The sequence below is a fragment of the Typopeltis vanoorti genome, chromosome 23 (genome assembly GCF_054136105.1).
Source record: "Typopeltis vanoorti isolate ZY-2024b chromosome 23, IOZ_Tvanoo_1.0, whole genome shotgun sequence".
Lineage (NCBI taxonomy): Eukaryota > Metazoa > Arthropoda > Arachnida > Uropygi > Thelyphonidae > Typopeltis > Typopeltis vanoorti.
Window position 1 is genome coordinate 85,667,672 of NC_143571.1, and position 22,342 is coordinate 85,690,013.

Below are 22,342 nucleotides of genomic sequence, written 5' to 3' on the forward strand. Positions count from 1 at the left end.
TTGGACATTGCAAAAATAAATAAACCAATATATATATATAATTAATTAATAAAAAAATAGAAAAAATACTTAACCCACCTACGGTACGTGTGCACTATACGTTTAAGAAAAATCCTTCGTGGATGGCAGCTTCCGTAGCTCATTCGATATAGATGAAGCCATTTGGTAGGAAAGACCTGGGTTCGATTCCAGTTAGTGACGTGAGGAACTTTTATCTGGTCTCTTTCGATTAAAGGTCACCTCAAAACAGGCAAACGGGTCCCATGAACACACACGACTTCAGTCATAAATATATTATGGCAAGGAAGGCAAGGGGAAACCACCTTGCTCATAATCATCTCCCTCGTATGGTGCATATAACTACCCCCACCAGCCGTATGGCTGAGGGAATAGGATAGGATAGATAACAAATGAGGAGATAACGAAATGTTACAGGTGTATAATCCCACACTTTTCCGATATTTTCATTTCCCAGTAAACGTACACAACATACTCTTTTTACTAAGTTTAAATTTTAATTAATAATGTTTTTATGGCCTTCCTCCCAAGAAAGGTTATTGTCCTAAAGTACACTAGTACCTTGGGATAAGGATGGTTTCTATTTCAATTAATTTTTTTAATATTTAAAATACTTTATTTTTCTATTTTTACCTGAGTCGAAAACCTGCTCTAAGACCAAGCATTCATTTTTTTTCAAGCCATTTCAGGACTGTGAATTCACCCGGTGTGGATGTAGTACGGAGCAGTAGCTTCGCGTACTCCGGGTACTATATCGAGCGATGAAATTCATCTAAAAGATGTAATAATTTATTTGAACTGAATGTTTTGTATTCAATTAATATAATTTTTCTTTCATCCTTTCACAGATTTAGGTGTTCTGGTTCGGTTTCTGTCCAAAGTTTACTCAACCTACCACTACGTCTTATTAGTTTTGACCTACAATATTCAGATTAGCCCATTACCTAACTGATTGCAAGTTCATTTGGATGCTTTATATAATCTGATTTTTTTTTTTTTTTTGAAAGAGGTGCGTTGCTGTGTGGGGAAATGTTTGAGCAATCCTTCTTCACTTTGCTTTCTTATAACATCTCCGTTGTTTTGTGGTTTAAGCTGGAGATTCTCTTCCTTCTTTGTGACAAAACCACGTGACATTAGGCGGCAATAGTAGATGAGATCGTTGTCTGCAGTCGTTATTTCAGCGAAAGCGGGTTGTCCGATGTCCATTAAGGAAGCTATTCGGCCTCGTAGAGGTCTTTTAGCCTTTTCCATCAGCCCTGCACGGTCGAGACGAAGGGAATATGTTTCCCTTTCGTGTTTACAATTCCCGGATGTTCGTTACACATGTAAGTTTACTGTTCTTGCGGCCCTCCGATGACCTTACGTCACGTGATTCGAACAGTAGAAAAAGCCACCGCAGCTGCTTCAAAATATCAACAAAAAACACACCACCAACGAAACTTAAGAGCTTCACTCCAAACAGATAGTGGGCAGGAAAAAAAAGCAACTGAAAACTTTCAGAACTCCCAAAATGGCAGCATAATCCAAATAACGATCCTCTGGGGGCTTTATTGCTCTCATGCACTCGTGTATATGAACCTCATCATTTGGATGTTCATAATCACATAAGTTAGGCTCAGAAATAACAGACGATGCCCTTTCATTGTGGAAAGATCTGGGTTCGAATCCTGTTTGAAACGCGTTTCCATTTTGCTTTGTTTCATGATTAGGACCTTCTATATATCAAGTTTCATTTAAGATAATAAAAATGCAACGCGGAATTATGACTTACCTGAAAAATCATCAGTTAACTTAGATAAACGAAAATATTTATTTAGGAAAGGATTTTAGTTATGAAGTACATACCAAAATGAACTAGAAACAAATAAGGACACCTTTCATCTAAATTAGAGGGGAAGACGTTTTTTAAAAAATGTTTTATGATATTTCTAAGACCTATGCGACTTTTAGTGCCAGAAAGAAAGAAAGAATTTCAAAGAATAATGTACTGTATCCGTCATATCAACTTTAAAGTATTGCAAAGTTATCGAAGATTTTAAACTTTCATTTTCTGCTGCAGAAAATGTGGGATTCAAGACCGAACTCAATATCAAGAACTCTCTAGCGAGGAATTTGAATTAAGCTGAAATTGGCTATTTAATCTGTTTACTAATTTCATCATCAGAAACATAAATATATAACTTCTGTTCTCAAACATCAAAAATGACTTCAACCTATTCTAATAATCATTGAATGGGAGCTCTACTCGCATGAGTTTGGCTTCGACGTAAGTCCCAGATAATCTAGCCCAGTATCAAGGACAAAGAGTAAATTATAAAATCTGTTCTAGGAAAAGAATAATTATGGCTTTTGCAAGGCACCTCTAGGTCACCACTAAGCAAAACAATACAATAACACTTCGCTTAACGCCACCCCGTTTAGCGCTGTTTCGTTACAACGCTCATGCTCGGAATTCTTGGCACCGGCCATTACTTGATCATCATCATCAGTAACATCCATTTAGCCATTCATTGCGCTTCACGTAGAAGTCAGCTGCTGGCATAACTACCGCCGCGGATGATTTGACATGACCAACACCTCCACACTGCAAATGAATGTCACAAGTAGAATACACTATATCCCTAAGTATGCTGAAAATGCTCAAAAATTAAATTGGTGAAATTAAAGTAGTGAAATGCATGACTTTTACCTTAAATACAATAATATAGCGTATAACAGCGTATAGTATACTGCCAAATATAAAAAAAATGCAAGAGCTTGGTTCATAATTCTAATAATAATACATTACTTTTGTTAAGTTCTTATTGAAATAATGCAAGTAGATTTTTATCCATAATATCTGTTGAACTGATCTCAAGTTTATGTAGATCCCATTGAAAAGTCGTAGACTTATAGCACATGAGCATCAAAATGGTGTAAATTGATACACATTCCGAAGACTTTGATCTAGACACCAGTCGTGTAAGTCTTTCAAGCCAGTGCAGGTTTATGATAAGTAGAGTGGTAGTGTCAATATCTGCTAACGAAATTCATCTACCACCTAGAGGTTCGTGTCCACGGTAGATTTCACCCTTAGCCTCTTTATTATAAGAAACGGAGAGACTGTTCATTCGACCATCAGGACATTTTTGATCAGTGGAGATGGGGAAAGGTGGGGTTCAATACTCAGAGATTCAAAACTTCTTCTAATGTGAAAATTCTAGTTTTGCCATCCTTAAATGAAATGTTATTCAAAGTAAATCACGTAGAAACTCTCTTAACTTGTTCAACTATTAATTCGGGACGCCTTTGTACACTTAGTGTACAAAGTGTGACTTTGTATACGACTACGCTTTGTACACGATGTGACTATTCTTGACTACCGCATAAAACATATTTATTGGTCCTATAAAATGAAGGTGTATTTCAAGAAATAAAAACAGAGGTAGGTAGGGAAATGAAATGTTTTTTTTTATTATGCTTAACAAATAAATAATTACTCAAAATACGAATTTATTGAAAAACAGTAATTATTATAATTATTTTTAATACCTAAGAGTATTAGAACATCTGAAGACCCGATGACTAGATTTAGAAAGATACTTTGAAGACGAAATAAATGTCGGCTAGGAGCCCGAGCTTAGTTCTTTACAAAGATCCTAACAAATCCTACAGAATGTGATGGATATCCGCATATTTTTTGATGTCAGTGTACATGTTATTAGATCACTAGCGCAGCTGTTTCTTAAGTGCAGAATAAACATAATTTATAAATATACCGAGCTTGAAGTAAAATTGAAGTAAAGCTGGAATTCATTCGTTGAGTTTCTCAAAATTCTTAATTCATTCCAGATATGTTAAGCTTCTATTTAGGCAACCAAGTCGAGCTTATGTAAGTTTAGTGTAAGTTTAAAATATTCTCGGTGTGTAGTGTTCGAAGAGAACGTTGAAAGTGAATTCAGAATTTTGAAAGAAACGAAGTGGGCTACGAATGATCAGAGAGAGCAATGACATGCTCGCTCTATGATGCCGTCTGTTATGGGGGAATTGGGTTACGGTAACACGCTTCGAAGAATCCAGCGTTTTTGCATTTCATACGCTCTGCATTTCTAGGAAGACGTGGTAAATTCGGGTCCTGTAGGCTGTGTTTTCTCATTTTTTTTGCTTTCTTCAAGCTTCCAGTTCCATGTAAGACGTTTAAAAAAATCGGGAAACCAATAACGGAGTCGGGGGGCAGTTCTTAAAAATGTTTGGCTTTTCTTTCGACAAAGTCGTTGAAGAACAAAACGTCAAGAGACATAATCCAGATAACAAAGAAGACAGCGAAGAAGAAAAAGAAGAAGATAAAAAAAAATAAAGGCGAAAAACCAAGAATCTGTACAAGAAAATGGATGGCTGTTTTTATCCATTCTTTTATGAACACAAATTATGAAATAAGCGCTTTGCCTTGTGAAGCTTCTGTCAAGGAAAAGAGGCTTAACACAAACTAATGATTTCAGTTAGGGAGATTCAAATACAAAACCATTTTACTAAAATGCATATTAAATAACCACACTTTTCATAGCTTCGGGGAAGTAAAAAAGGAAAAAAAAGCAGCCATTATCCACACCACTAAGTAATGGCTAAGAAGTGCTTCAAGATTCATGCATTACGGAAATAAGAGAGAGAAAAAGGGAATTTAATATCTCTGGAGCTTTCTACGTTCTGCCTTTATTCTGGTTACTTTATTTTTTTTTAAATTCTTTCTTTCTTTTTTTTTTTTCGTCACTGAAATCGGTGAAGAGGAAATAATTGCTTATACACTTAAGTACATTTAAAGAGCTATTTTAGAAATGTTCGACGCATTGTAAATGCACGCGCTGACCATCCTTCGCCATTATTTGCGGAAAATGGCTATCCGAAAAGTGACAGAATTAACCTTTCATCTGGGTGGAAACAATGCGGCCAAAAGCCTTAGTTATTACTGTAGCACATGCGCATTCGTTTCCCCTGTTAGTCATGCCACGAAAGGCTAGCACTCTGGCGTCACGAAGCGAGATATTTCATTTGGGTCTTCGTGGGCTTTAGCTTGCTACCGGCAGCTTCATGAAAATGTGTGCGGCAAGCCACAAAAATGTCCACATTAATAAATGATTTTGCATCATTGAAATGTTAGCTAATACACATTTTGTATTCAACACGGAAACGCCATTTCCTACCCACCTTAATGGTGAGAGACATGGAAAGGGGGCAAATATATTTAGTTGAGTTAACGTCATACCAGATTGTTATTTATTTAAACACATGGTCACCACTAATTTTAGAGAAAGCGTCTTTTTATTTTATAAACTGTTGTTGGATAACTTTCAAAGAATATTTCCTCCTTCTGACATATCCATATACACGCACGTAAGCTTCTATCGCTGTAAAATAGCAAGAATAAAACACTAGCCGTTTTAAGCTGATTATTAGTAGCACTTTCATTCATTCATTTTTAATTTATATGTATAATTTCCTATGGTTTATGAATGGAATGTTGGTGTCAAGATGAATAACTGGTTTTATAACTTTTCGAAAAGTAACACCGTCCATTTGTGTAATGGCGAAAATTCGTAAACTAATTAAGTGACCGGAAAAGAATTGGGGAAAAATTATTATTATTATTATTATTATTATTATTATTATTATTATTATCTTGTAAGCATTGTTTTGGGTTCGAGATGAAGTATAAGCAGAGATCGGTCCTGTAAAGATTGCAAGGAGCAATAAACTATCCAATAGAATTCTTATACCCAATTCATCTATTGAGTCACTGAAGCCAGCATAAAGTAACTGGATAGAGTAATGAAAGAATTAATTAGGAAACCTATTCAGAATATATTCTTAAATAGAATCGCTTGTCGAACGCAGCACTATAGGATTCAGTCTAAAGGGATGTTGGTTTATGACTTACTTTTTATGATGAATTCTCGAGTGAAAAAGACCAAGTAATTGTCTGCTTCCTTTGAAAGTATTACAACCACTGATCACAATGTGGCAATCATTTATTGAGTATCACTGCCGTAAGGGGTAAGAACTTGGTTGAGCGATAGGCACCGGTTTAGTGTTAAGAAGTGAGTTTTATAAAGATTAAATTGTTAGGAGTGGAATATCCCCAGGTTCGAATGATCGGGTATTCGTTATTTACTACATATGAAAAAAAAATTGAAAGGTTAAACACCTGAGAACAGTTTAAAAATATAATGTCAACAAATGTAAATCTACTTGATATTAGAGGGATATAAAATGAATGGATAAGCTTTAGAAAAAGTTAATGTTTTGATTTAGGTTTTTGAATTGGGTATTTTGATAGGAAGTTTAAGCTCAGAAATCATATTGGTATAACAATTCAAAGAAAAGCTCAGAAAATTGTAAAATAAATTAAAAGAGATTTCACTTGTAGACAAGGAAAGTTATGATTCATGTACACAAGTTTCTATTCAGGTCGGTGTTGGATTATAGCATCCAATCTTGTTCACAGAAGAATAACAAGGTGTTTATAGGGAGGGTATTATGATAATCATGAGAATCGGTTGGCTAATTGTAATCTAAAGGGTAGTTGTATAAACTCCACTTAAATCTACAAGAGCTGATTGAAGTGGAGTATATAAGTTAATTCAGAACAGTCACGGAAATGTCATTTTGACGAGTAGATGTAATCGAAGAATCCATGTGATATTGTGGGTTGATTTATCCCCTTGAAACTAATATGCAGAAGAAAAAGAGCAGTCCAGGGCTCTGAGGATATCTCTCACAGATTCATTCCAGTCAGTTTCTCACAGATGTTGCATCTAATATTTAATAATAGAGTTATTTGTACGGGGACTATTTTAGTATAATGGTTTTCATTATTCCTTCTCTTTTGAAAATGCGAGCAGTAGCAGTTGGTCAACAATCATTCATTTTTCGGCTTTGAACTTCTCCACCCAACGTTTCGTGGTCTTCTTCATTCAATAGCACAATCTTTTGCCAAGAATCACAAAATCACAGCTTGTGCAAGTGGTTAGCTTCTTTGCCAACCACTTGTTCTCTCTCTCTCTCTCTCTCTCTCTCTCTCTGTCACACACACACACACACACACACACACACACACACACACACACACACACACACACACACACACACACACACACACACACACACACACACACACACACATGAGCGAGCGCATGTGGTTTTGATGTGCCGTACATTTTGGAAAATCTCTTGTGTGATATTAATATGTATTTGAACTGAGTGCAAAAGAATAGGAAACAACGTCGAGAAGTTATGAAGTTTAGGGAGTTTTTCGAATTTTGAATGATGCAGGGACAAAAATTCATTGCAAATTTATAACAGTTAAAAGAAGCAAAAATATCATTGACGTTAAAAAAAGCGAACACCTTATTTATTTTTATTGCTTTTTTATTAAATACATTTCGAAATAATTTTCGAAACTCATAATTAATAAAAAATTGATAATTAAATCCTCCATTCTTTGGAATTTTATGGAACTATCATGTCACTGAGAATTATGGTCTGATTTTTGATGGTCAACCAAGCGCTTTTGTTTTAAAGAAAACTTTAATTTTACTTATAAAGTTTCCGACTATTTCTAATAGCATCAAGTGTTTTTATAATCTCATGATCTGCAACATCCTATATGCCTAAATCATCTTTTGTTACCCGAGGAGGAGGAGGAAATCTTGCCTTATGAGATTAGCACAGTGATCAACCTCCTGGAGCATGCCTTCCAACCCATTCATAAGTACTTCCTCGCTTCTATATCCTTTCTCAATTCTGAGCATCAAAGATCATAGCAAAATAAAACGTTCAGTTTTTTTATATGAACCGCCTGACTAAGAAAGGTTGTAAACTTAATGCACATTTAGTACGGTGGGTATGCTGTGCTCAGAGTCAAGCCAGCTCTCCTGCCCAAGAGATTAATTCACATCACCCTCAGAAATTAGGGCGATATTCAATCTATTGAACGCGATGAACGTGTACCACCTGAAGGCGATTACCAGCATTATCAGACAGACAGATTCAGAGTGGGAGGACGCTATCCATGCGCGAACAGGATGCGACAGATCTTGCTTTTTAGATGAATTGCTTTTATTTAACTACTAACCACTAATATTTATATTTGTTTAAGTACAAACTAAACTCAATTCATATTGACATTAAGAGTAACTAGATATGTTTATTTTATTTCGAATCGTCAAATTTTTCGATATGGGAAATTGGACACAATAGTACGTTTATAGTCGAAAATTTGTCATAATATTATAGTAATATTGCGATATGGAAGAATTTAAAGTGTATTTATTTTTTTCAAAATTTAAGAAAGAAATTATTTATATATTTTAAAATACTAAATTAAAATTTAAATACTATAAGTTGCATTACTATTTCTAAGAGAAAAAAAAATTAAAATAATATGGCCGTATGAAAGAGTACACCTGAGCTCCTTTGCTTCTCAAATGAAACAGTTGAAGATTTTTTCTTAACTTATACAATTGATATAAAACGTGCTTAATATTACGAAAATCAGTTCATGGATAAAAAGATGTTTGTAAGTGGATTTGATTCATTTTAACAGATCTATATTCTCAAACTTAGTTATCGACCAAGTATGTATACGTGAAATAATTTTAATAGCGCGTCACGTTATAAAATTGAGCTTAAAAATTTGTTAGACTCCAACTCATACATATATAAACTGAGGTCCATTTGTTTCGTGTTTTTTACTGGCTTGTTTGTGTTTCGATTCTGCTTTTAAATGAAAATTGCTACCCCATAAACCATTTCGAAAGTCAAAAAGACCATTTCGTATTTCTGATCTGTTTTGCCTAAACATGGAGGATGCAGCCGAGAGAAAATTAAACTCGGCACGATACACCATAAACAGTGGATCACGCGCGAACACTTCGGGATTTAATTTTATCTCCTCTTTCTCTCTCGTAAAGAAAGTGAAGGTCCAAACAGGATTCAAGTTTCAATTCAGCGATGCGCTCGTGTCTTCTTCCTCCCCCCCCCACCTTCAAGCGCACGTGCTAATATATATCTATATAGATATCTATCGTCCCGAAGTGTTAGCTAACACAAAGGCAAGTATAAAACTAGTAAGCAATTTTCTCCTGCACAGCAAGGAAGCCTTGTAATCAGGAGCTGGCTACATGGCTATTGCGGGTTAAGTCGAACTGCTCGATCAGAAGGAACAGCTCCATTTTATTGATAGTAAACTACGGCAGTAAACCGATCTCAGACTTGATATCAAGACGTAGCATTTACTTTAATGGGTGCATTGCAACTTTAACTTTTCCTGAAGGGTCTTAGCGAGCGAACAGCTAAAACAAAAGTTTAGCTTCTTATGCTAAAAGTTTTCGCCATTAAACAAATTGGAGATTTACGCCTGGCAAAGTGAAACTACATGTGATGTGGCATGATAGACAAACCGTTTTCAATGTATGAAAAATCCATTCCATTTTTACTTGGCAAATTTATTGTAAATCGTATGTATAGAAGTCGCAAAGAATCAATTTTTTTTTAAGTTTGCAGTCTGATAGAAAAGCGATTCAAATGTTTGGATTATTGTTCGTATACCAGAAAAGGGATGTGTGTGTGTGTGTGTGTGTGTGTGAGAGAGAGAGAGAGAGAGAGAGAGAATGGACATATAATGATGACAAACATTAAGATAAAAACAGAGACCAAAACGATAAATACGATCAATAAATATTTCTACTAAGAAAGAGAATACAAAGAAAGAAAATATGAAAAAAAAAAATAGAAAAAATATAGAAAAAATAATGTAAAGATAAAAGTGTGTTAAATCTGAAAACGAAAGACAGTTACACGAAAATCAGAAAATAGTATAAGATAAAGAATATAAGAATGGCGAGAAAAAGATAAGTTTAAGACAAAAAAAAATCATGAATGAATGAAAGAGAAAATACAATGAAAAAAATCGAAGAATCAAAATAAGGAATGTTAAGAGAAGAAAAGGTTCGGAGAGGGAATGAATGAAATGAGAGAATGAATGAATAACAAGACGAAGAGGCCGAAATGCAAGAGGAAACTCTTATGTTTCTTTAAGAGTTAGAAACACAGAACTGAAACAAAGACAACATGAATATAGAAGAAGAAAATGGAATTACTGTACACCCCCCCACACACACACAGAGAGAGAGAGAGAGAGAGAGAGAGAGGATTTCTAAGAGTTGAGTTACTTGCATTTTCTATATTATGCGTTGGATTTGCGCTTTGCTGACATTTCCCTCCATTTGGAAAGCCACCTGCTTTTCGAAACGTATCTTTGCATGTTGACTTAACAGCAGTTCTGTGTACCGTGGGAAAGAAGCAGTCTTTTACCCCGTGCAGCTACCACACCCATTATTCCTGTCTTTAGGATATAATGAATTTTGATTTATCGCCTAAAACGATTCCATTGCGATGCGTTTTAAAGCCTGTTACTACTCGCGCTTCTCTGAAAGTTCCCCCCCTCCTAGCAGACGGCGATGCACGTCTGTTTGTTTTCTAAACTCCGCCCCGTTTCGGAGAGAATTCCCGATGAGTGCGATGACACTTAAATCTGCTGTATGAGCACAAAATTGCCGGGAATGAATATTTGCGGCCCCCGAGGTTATCGGACTTTTCTGCGTGACACAAAGTTGGCTCTCTTTGAGGCAGAGTTACGTTAAAAACGATGGCAAATCTGGAAGTTCCGTGTCCGAGACGCATATGAAATTCCCCGTACGGTAATTCTCAGAGAAAGAGAAGAGTAACGGAACAAGGCAAGGATGGAGCAATCAGGAAAATGCTTGTTTAACGGGATCTTCCGTCACTGGCACACTCAAGCTAGATGACAGTGTGGACAAAATGGGCTCCTTAAATATCGCACAGAGACGACAGCGAAAGATATAGTTAACTGAAAAACGGAAGAAGAACGAAAAATAGATAAATGGATAGAAAGAAAGAAGAAGGTGATAAGACAATCTAGAAATAAATAGTGGCAGGAAGTGTGGAAAGAGGAATAGATCGAAAAATTGATAAATAGAGAGAGTGAGAAGAGAGAGAAAAATGTAAGCGATTTGATAGACAGATGGAATTATTAATAGAAAGGTAAAGAGAAAACAAGACCACACAAAGCTGGCATAGTTGGCCGAGTGGTTAGTGTACTCGCCTTCGATCCAACAGGTTCTGCGTATTCAAAACCCGTCATCATCATGGAGGTTTGTGACTGCCTTTAGGTTGAGGGTGAATATATATATATATATATATATAATTAATAGAAAAAAAATTCATATACTATACAGTCTACATTTGTACCGCGGATAGGCTGAGACTTATAATGTGTCAGCCTATCCACTTATAATTCACCTTAACAAAACTATCGTGAGTAGGGTAAGGTCGCATAAAAAGTAGAAAAACAGAAGAAAAGAATAAAGAGAGGAGTAAATTGACGGATAACCACAAAGTAAATAAATACTGAGACAAACGCGAAGATAAAATAAAGATAAAAAAATGTGAAGGAGAGAGAAAGAATAGTTTAAAAGTTGATTGAAAAACCTTCTTTCCACATTGAGGAATGTTATATGAAGAAAAAAATAAAACCAAAAAAATAAAGTAAGAGAAACAAGTGTCCAAATAAAATCATTGCCGAAATATGTCGACTGAGTATAATTCTGATCATAGAAAGCACAAGAAAAATAAAGATCATTCTGAAGCAATTCCCATTAAACTATTTATTGCTGCAGCATTTGTGAGCTTTCGTGCTGTGCTGTGGAAGTTTCTTTCGGCAACACAGATTGACGGTCACGTGAACAAAAGAGATTTTTTCCCCCAAAGCAATTTCTTCCATTACCAGGTCATGTGACTATGAGTCGGTAAGAATGCATCGGCGAGATCTGTAAATAAATAACCGTTTTGCATGTACGGAAAAACCCAGAGGAGTATCTAATCAAAGTATTCCATTCTTCTGATTATTCGATATTTTATTCACACTCGGTAATGGAACCATTAAGGTCTTTCACACCGACATCACGCCAACGAAGCTTTCTTAAGAATTCTGCCTTACCATCAGTCACGTGATATACGTCACTAAAGAGGAAATTCCCGCTTAACTAATTTACAAAAATGGATCAAGTCTTTTTCGCAAAATAGTAATCATCACTCAAATAGTCCTGTTGACTAGCTACATGAATTTCTTCGATCCTTCATAGATGGCGCTTTATCATTACATTTGTTCGCAATAAGTATTGCAAACCTTCGTGTGCAAGGAATTTCTCGGGACTTTATATCATCCTGCGTCTTCAAATTTGCAACCTCACCTCATAGAACAAATATGAGTTAGGATAACGTAATTAGGAAAATATTCCCCACTACCAAACTTGTACAGTTTTCACTTTATACAACAACAACAACCACAATAATATCGTTTTACAAAATGTTGTTGGATTTTCATATTTAGTTTTAAAACGCATGCCAGGAATATACCAGAAAACATATCAGTTTAACTCACGGTTATTCTAATCTCAAACCAACAATTAATAATACTATTAATAACAATAACTAATGCCTGTAGGAATTTATATGGGCTATATTTAAACGTGCATTAAAATAATAATATAACTTTTATATATTTTAAAATTCCGATATTTAAAATATAAGAGAGTATTTTATATATAGAGATTTGATTCGTTTATTGAAATTAATTAAACTGAAATATTTATAAATTTTAGCTAAATATATTAATATTTTTTTGTATGTAAAATAATATAATAAATTTATTGATTTCATTAAAATCTTTCAACCCCGTGTGGTGGCCGATAAGAATAGCCTCGCTCATGCATGTCGTACGAGGCGACTAAAATGGGTACACAGGGAGGATAATGGATGGCAATGCTGTAGCCAATGAAGTTTTAACTGAGGCTTGGCTATTGCCTTTACCCAGCCATGACTAGAGCTTCTAGCTCAATAACACTCCATCCACTCATTTTCTTCAATCAGGTGAAGGGATAAAGAGTCAAGGACTCAGTCCATCTCCCCCCCCCCTCCAAAAAACACCCGTAAAGCTTTTGTTACAGTATATATTATTACATTACTTTATAATGTATTATATGGGTTTAGTAGAGTATATAAATTATACATTATTACTAATCTATTAATCATTATACATCATTAATATCATAGTTAATTGATACTACTCTACATAGGATAAAGTGGTTATATAAATTATATATTATTAGTATCATACTTGATACCGCTTTACATGTGATAAAGTGGTTATATTCAAGTAAATATGCGCAGTATTAAATTGTATTACTTATATACTCGCTCTCCAACATACATAATATATAAATATAACCAAATAGTTAACAAAAACATGCAGTGTTCGGTTGTCACTTTATACATTTCACAAAAATCGATGAACTTTAATATAATTATATTTTCAAAAAATGCGGCATTTGAGTATTGTGCAAATTATCAATTATTCGTAAGCTAACTATTCTGGGTAACTGGAGCTACCGGTCGTTGATGAGCGTTTTAATTAGTAATCTACATAACTGTAAGTTTAATGAGGCATTCTATTGCTGACTGTATGGTTCCCTCGTAACAAATACATTACGAACTGGAATTTATGAACAGGAATTAGGAAGATTATGATAAATTGATTAAAGAAGTCAGGAATCAGTTTTTTCTTGCGTTGATTTGATATTTTTATAAAAATTAAATACATAAAGCATTCTTTTGAATTAAAAAAACCAATGAAAACAAGAAGGATTAAAGTAACATGAAATTATATTTCCATTAATTGAAGAACGAAGGAAATTAATGAGATAACAATGGTAGTAACTTGTAAAATCAAGAGTTAATACTTTTATGATAATGTGGAATGCCACAAAATGTTAGTCAATTCTTCCATACAAATAACAAGTTTTTGTTTCAGGTTATTATTATTATTAATTGTAATTATCATTATTATTTTTAAATGACTGTTTCCCTCAAGATAGGCTCTAGATGGCTTCAGCAACATTATCATATTAATAATAAAATAACAAAAATATAATGGTGATGACGGATATCAAAATTTAAAATTATATATTATCATATTATTTTTGCCATCGAATTTATTTCGGCGATAAAAATAATTTTATGTGGATATTTTCTTGATTTCCCAATGGTGATTTTTACTTGTCATTTTTGTCTTTGTACAATAGTTATTGGCGCAAAGTCTAGAATAACCACATTAACAATCATAAATGCTTACCAATATTATTGCGTTACAACTGGAGTTATGATCTGTATGTTGCTACTTGAACCAAAATTTGATTTGCATATTATGCAGCTGTTGTCAGTTGGATTAGATGTTTAGAAACATGTTATCAGTAGACAAGCCAATGTGATAAACAAAAGACAACTTTATGTAACAATAACCTTGTATATCTGTACAGAGACGAAATCTTGCATATTAGGCATAACATTACCTAAGAAGAATACTCATTTATTCTGCATTTTTCTCCTAATAACGGTAGCTAACACACACTTATTCGAAAGTGTAAAATATATTTTTTTTCGTTTTGCTTAAAAAGCACGTTCAGAAAAAGATGGTTTGTATTTGTGCAATGCATTTTTTTCTTAAGTCTCTCGCAGAAAAAAAAAAAAAAAAAAAGAGGAAAAATCAATTTTGCTTAAGCAGGATTTGAATATGTTAAAAATAGCATCGTTCTCCGGGCGATGTTTTAATCCCCGAAGGAAAATATAGTTCATTAATTTTCTTTATCGAGCTACACTGACGTTCACTACCATATATATGGAAGGATATTGACGGAGTTGTTTACCGAAATTAGACACGTGATACGAAAGTAAACTAGGCAAAGTGCAGTAAAATGTAGGAGCGCCATTTCTGTGGAGAAAACACTGCATGCCATGCCTGGCCAAGAAACCATTTATTTGTGGTTTTCTGATTGCATCCATTCCTCTCTGAACAAAAGTCTAAACTATTTCAGAATATAAACATTTTCCATTGATTTGTCATTCTCTGAAATAGTCTACTACAAGTATTCAGAGCAAATTCTAGAGTTACGGATGAAAGATATGAAAGATACACTAATAGGAATTTAATGCTGAAGATAAATTGGTCTTTTTTTTTTTAAATTTACCTCTCAGGTAGTCCTCTCAAAATGGACATTTGTTACTCACTTAATTAAGCAACCTCGCGTGCTATCTTTCTGTCTGTAGACGAGTTCCATCCGGATTCTCATGTGGTATTATTTTGAAGTAGACTTCGTCAATACTCAGTTCCAATTTAATCTGTTGTCCTGATCGTGAAGCAGAGAACCGATTCTCTGAAACCGCCCTAGAGACCGTTGCTGAGAGACAACAACGGATTTGATTTTAAATGCTAATTCTCAGCGGATTATATTGGCGTTCGCTCATCGAAGGAGCAATAACACAGCTATTTCGATGGAAGATCATCCAATTTTTCAACGACGTATGCCTTCAGATAGTTTGATGCCTAAATAATTTGCTTTTCACTCTCTACGAATTACGATGCCGACTAACTTTGCCGTTTCATTCTAATTTGAATCTGAAGCCTTTTTTGTGTGCATCCTAAATATTCTCCGATTAACAAAATGAAACCAGTATATTATATTCTTCGCATAAAACACCTTTGCGCTTTGTATAAGATCGCTTAACTCATCTTCATTTAAAAGTTCTTCTAGTGGTTCTTCATGCCTTAGGCTGGATTCGAACCCAGGTAATGAAATAGAAGGGCAAATGTCACGACGCCCTCACAATTGCGATACGGAGCTTGGGCTCCTATTGGTAATTTAGGTGGTCTGTAAATGTAAAATTTTCCTTTCTCATTAATTTCCGGAACTTTAAAATCAATCAAAAATTTCCGTATTGTAATACTCAGGTCTCAACGGGAGATGCTAAAGTTCCAGAATTGATAAAAGCCTATGAGACTCGAATACTGTTTGTTTTCGTTCTTAATCCATAGCTGAGGATTTTCTCATCGACTTTCAAAAACAGCTCAGATGCATTTGAAAAGAAAAGAATATCAATGAGGTCAAGTCCTCATAGCCACTCACAGTTGTAGAAGAATTGAGAATCGATTAGAAAACTGTTGATAACAAAATGTTTTAGATGTATTCTCGTGTTCAAAGCCATTTAGGCATTGCACAATAAAATATTATTATTTGTTTTATAACAAGGACACTATATATAGAACTTTAAAGTGTATAAAAGCTAGTAACAGAATAACCAGCTCGCTTCATGATCAGGTGTATAGAAACGGCTTGTCCTGGACTCCTCACACTCTATTCAGGTAAGGACTGCTTCAGGATTCAGAGTAGAGAAACATTTGTAGGAGACAAACATGAAAAGCTAACTCATTAATACCAAAGCAGACAGTGTATGGTAATTCTATCATGCTTGGTTCGGCTAAATGGTACGTTGCACTTAAAGCAACTCTCTAAATTGCCCCTCCAGTTTCTCATCGAGATGCATCATGATGTAGCCAACAACATCGGAACGAGGACTTCTAACTGACCTACAGGTAATTAAATACGCTTTATTACATCTGTGCTCTGCATCTTCGTACACTCGCATCTCCACAAAGAGCTGTAATAAACGTTAATGTTCCTTAACCTGAAGCACTGCAGTAGCTGGCTATTCTACAACGATCCCCTAGCGACATATTGTCCTTGGTGCTCATAAATACGATTTTTTTTTCTGCTCTTGGGTTATTCATAGATCCAGTGCGAAAGATGACACCCAGCGAAACACGATTTGTTAACAAGAATACGCTTCCGGTTTCCTCATTGGCCGAGAAAGGTCCAGTTACAGCCATTGTGACGGCTAATGTTTCTTTCTTGAGTTTTATGGACACAATTAAATTGTAGTTACATTCATGAATTTAGATTTTAATACGCAGTATGCATTAGGAAGGTAGTCTCATAAATGCTTTTATCTGTCGTAAAATATGTACTTCAGATATGCTGTTTTAGAAGAGCACTTTTCAATTAAGAGCCTGTTATTTGGATAAACAGAATGAACTATTAACTGAGTTAAGCCCATTTTATTCACCAGATAACGCTGATGATTTATTGTACTTCCAAATTTCCACTGTTGAATATCCTGAATACGGAGAGTGAGCAGTAATTTACTGAATCTAAATTTGGATTATAAGGAAGTACAACTCCTTTAAGAATGATTTTGATATGTGATTTTATACTGTTTGGTCACTTTATTAGTTCTTGGATTATTAGGTAATTCAATTCTAAGCGGATAACTTTATGTGATACGTACGGCGTATCACCAGGAGACTACATTCTGCCAGAAGTGGGAAAAGTAGTCATATACTAACCTCTACGATAGTCTGTTTTCTCTCCAAAAGCATCTGTTATTAGCCTATTTTAGTGTTGTAAAAAATGAAAACAGATATCTCAAAAATAATAAAAATGCACACTTTATCAAAACCAAACCTGATGAGACTGAACATGACAAGAGAGGATTTTGACGTGTGACAAATGACAAACCAATTGATAGCAGAATTTATTGCAGCAACAGCAAAGACAGTGAAAAATCTTGCTGATATCGATCAGATCTGAAAGATTGTTTTGCTTATCTCTTCAAGATTGTTTTGCTTATCTCTTCAAGATTTACAACTATTTTAAAAGTCTGTTTTCAGTACTCTAAGACTTAGACTGCAGATGTATTGCAGATTATGTTCAGATTTGCAAAATCCCAATCTAGGACAAGAAGATCACTTATAAAGATTTTTTTCATCCCAAGGCGAGTTAGCCGGTCTCAGATAGAGGTAGTGATGTTTCTTATCCGGAAATAAGCATTTTTATTTTCGTTAAATAAAACGAAAAAAATGGCCAGAGATCACAGGTAACTATCATAAATTATATATACAGTTCCTTGTTGACGGTATTGTTTTGATGTCAACCTAAACAATCATCCTCTGTCCAAAAAGAAACCGAACTTTTCGAAAATAGAAGAAACTAGTGGCGTTACCTGTTGTATCTTTTTGTTGTCGAAAGCGGCAACCTTCATTAGTATTGTATCAACTGTTTATGATATTTGTTTCATTAGAAGCCAAGTTATAGTGCCAAGAGTGACAGTATGTTTTGATGAACGGTCGGTTGTCACGATATTCAGGCCAACGCGACGAATTCTCGCTATCAATCGCTTCAAAACTTCGAGATAAAACTCACCATTGACCCTTTGTCCAAGCGGAACGAATTCTTTGTCGATAATGCCCTTGGAATCGTAGAAACAAATCAGCTTTGTCTTTAATTTAACTTCTCCAAGCGACTTTTTTTCGGATGCCCCACTTCTGGTGGTCTCCACTCAGCACTCTGTTTCGGGCTCATACTCAAATCACCACGTTTCGTCACCAGTAACGATCGTTTCAAGGAAGTTTAAGTGCTTACAAGCGGTTTTAATGAGGTCCTTACAATAGTCAATTCGATACATCTTTTGGTCGTCGGTCAACTTATGGGGAACAAATCGCGAATTCAATTTACGAAGGCCCAAACTCTCGGCCAAAATGTTGTGCACAGTTATTTCGGAATGTCATATTCATCTTCAATCAATCTCAAGGACGATTTCGGGTTTTCTTTGATAAAATCACGCACTTTTTGGAAAAACAAAGTTTTTGGAAAACTTTGTGTTTCCAAACATATTTTTCCAACATAGTGTTTGGAAAACAAAGTGCGTGATTTTTTTCCAGGGACCAAAAATCACGCACTTTTTGCCCCTCTTTTCATTGTGATCAAGTGTCTCACGACCATTTTGAAATCACTTAAACCACTCGTAAACTTGAGTACGGGATATAAGCATTCATCACCGTATGCTTATGAAGCATTTGATGCGTTTCGCTGAAACTTTTATCAAGTTTAACACAAAAGTCAATCGCAGATCTCTGTTTGAAACTCATTTTCTTACCGTTCGTCAAAACACACTGTCACTATAATTCGGCTTCTAATGAAACAAATGTCATAAACAATTGACACAATACTAATGAAGGTTGCCACTTTCGACAACAAAAAGATACAACAAGTGGCGCAACTGGTTTCTTCTATTTTCGAAACGTTCGGTTTCTTTTTGGACAGAGGGTGTAAGAATTCATAAGACACATCTTGATCTTCTGATGTAATTATCCGATATGTATGCCAAGAACATGATATGTGAATTAACCGGAAGGAAACAACATAAATATGCCGCTGTATACTTATATAAACACGACTCGTTTCTTTTTTATATAGCATTTTTTCAGGAATATAAAATTATACGGTATAAATAGCTGGGTATATTAATATATTAATAGTATATTAATCGCAGAAACAGTATATTAATATCACTTGTGTTATTATGATATTCGATATCTAGTTCTTTAAACTAACAGTTTCAGGCATGATCTCATTATATTTTGTGTGTAGTAGATAAAAAGATTAAAAGTTGGATTTATGTCAGTTGCATTCATCGAACATGTTCTGTGTGGATTCTCTAAGAATGATGTAGAATTTCTTAAGCACATGAGAATACTTGGTGCATTGATAGAACTCTAGCCTCGAATACTGGTGGGTCTGTCTCTGACATGCGTATTTATAGGCTGGTCAGCAGATTTCACACACACACACACACACACACACACACACACACACACACACACACACACACACACACACACACACACACACACACACACACACAGAGTAGCGAATAAGTTAATCCGAACATTCACAATTAAAATATATTTTAATTTCACAAGAAAATAATTACAAAATTTAAACTCCAACTTTACCTAATAATTTATACGTGCTCCTTTGTTCTTAATAAGTTCGTTAATTCGCTTAGGCATGGACTTTACCAATGTAGAACACGTTTTCTTATTTCTGCATCTCGAACCATACTTTTTATAATGGATGGTATTACGTTATCCTTTATATCACAATTTAATTTCCAAATCTTTTTTTCATTATGGTCCACATATTTTCTATTGGGAGAGTTACTTTGATCACTTAAAATTAAGGGACTGTTTAAATATTTAAATGTTTTCATCAGCAACATCCTATGACAAAAACATAAACTGATCAAGCAACATCGATAGGAGGATATAACAATTGAAAAATTTCCCGAATAAATCTGACTGAAAACTAGACTATTACATTACTTACTGCTTTTCTCTCAAACATATTTTAAAATGCCATTTTATGATAGTGAAATGGCAATTGTCCAAAACCTCTTGAACTACCGAACTACCGTAATGAATAATAAAGAATAATCAATGCCTGCTTTGCTCGTATTGTATTTATTGATTTCCTTTTGAGACCAATAATGTAGGTATATGTTTCCTCTGACCTGTACATCGGTAAGTCGATATTGTGCCACGAGTTTCAATCGACTACACCGTCATTTAGGAGGTATTTGCAGTTTTATAAAAGTATATTTGATTCTGTTATTAGACATTTCACAACCATCCTTGTGAAGAATTCATTTCGATTCATTATTTTCAGATATCGAAAGGATTACTTTTTTGCACGTGCTTCAACATTCAGCCGAGCTCATTCTGCTGCTCACACAATGTCAAAACGTTTCATTTTCTATAAAATACAGAAGAATTCCATTTATATCGTGTAGCTTAGGGTAATATACTTTCAGTGATTAATATATATGTACATACACGAGGGGGGGGGGTTGAAATGATGGTATATATATATATATATATATAATTTTTATCTTCGTATTATCATAGATAAGTGCAGATCTATTCTATAATTAATTTTTAAATCATTGAAAATCTAAAGGAAGTTTTAAACAAAATGTCTCTTGGCATGTATCGACTGATCCTGTTGGGGTCGGGTTTGGTTGACGTCAACATCTTGTTCCAGCTGTGGTTTCGACTGTTCCATTAAGAGTTAAAAACATAAACAGTTAAAATCACGCGATCGGAACGCTCCACTAAATTTCGTTGCATATCTCCATTAAATGTACTGTATGTATGTATGTATGATTTATTCGTATCTACTGTATGTATATTGGAAACATGGTTTCACATATTTGTATTACAAGAAGTACTTCAATGAAATATTATATAACTTTTCTGCAATTTGTTTTTGCTTGAGAGGGGTATGGTGTTACGAAATCTTTAAAGGGGTGACCTGGTACCGAAATTTTGAGAAACACTCTTGTAGACAATCGCTTACATACATTTCCATATTCCAGCTTGAATCTTTTGATAATTATTAGATATTCTTGACATTAGTATATATATATATATATACTAATGTTCGTAACTGAGTTAATGAGGTCACATCGTCAGTGAATTTATTTATAATTTAATTAGTCCTTAAATGTTTTCCATTCTTTAGTCTTTCGTGGTGATTTTGGCAACTGTTGTCCATCAATATTATGCACTCATTATTTAACTGTCGAGTCTATTTCTGACTATGATTTTAATTGGGAGATGTACCCTATGTCACCACATATTTATGGCTATCTCTCATATCGAAATATAGTATATTATTACCTCTGATGAGCAGAGCGTTTAGTTAATTACACAGCCTACTTACACTCTCATAGTTCCCCCCCCCCCCGCAACACTCTATTTAGAATTTGGATTAGTTAATTGGGACAGGTCCAAAATATACAGTTAAAACGGAATATGAAAGAAAAACAGTACAAAATGTGTTCATTTCGTATTGCGTTATAAAGTGTGTTTAATTCAATCAAAATGATGTGCATATATTATATCAGACTCTATTAGTAAAAATGTTTAAAAGTGAAAAGTTTCAATATGACTTTGATTGAGATTTACTTTTCCAGCTTTATTTCTGTCAGGGAGGAGGTGCCAAAATTTCAGAAGTAGAACATCTGTGCAGGTGGCATTCCTTTGCTGCTCCTTGCAAACAAAAGGGACTTTATTTCCTTATTCACATCCATTCTTTCATGAATTTTTCACGTCCGTTAAAAAGAAGTGTCACTTAACCAAATACCGGTTGACTATTCGCGATATATTTATTCTTCAAAGATGACCATCTCTACGTCAAAGAGGAATTTTTTTTCTTTTGCCAAAATAAATCAAGCTACAAACTCTTTTGATAGATCTAATTCTATCAGCTGTGGTTATCCAGTGCTGCGTTAGTTGGCAGTGTATCGGTTGATAAGTGCTAAAAAAATAAACTGTATTTTAAAAAGTCATCAAGAATCTAAATGTATTTTCATATTAAAGGAATATTTTACTATTGAAATATTCGTTTGTAACTGTTGAAAGAAAAACACCATTTCTAATCTGCTATTACTTCTATGAACAGATTTTTGTTATAATCTG

General features: G+C 34.5%; 1 protein-coding gene across 1 annotated transcript in view; it reads left to right on the forward strand.

Annotated features, from left to right (window-relative positions):
• Positions 1-22,342, forward strand: part of LOC150094043 (uncharacterized) — a 333,048-nt gene that overhangs the window by 60,856 nt on the left and 249,850 nt on the right. The gene's annotated exons all lie outside the window — the stretch shown is intronic.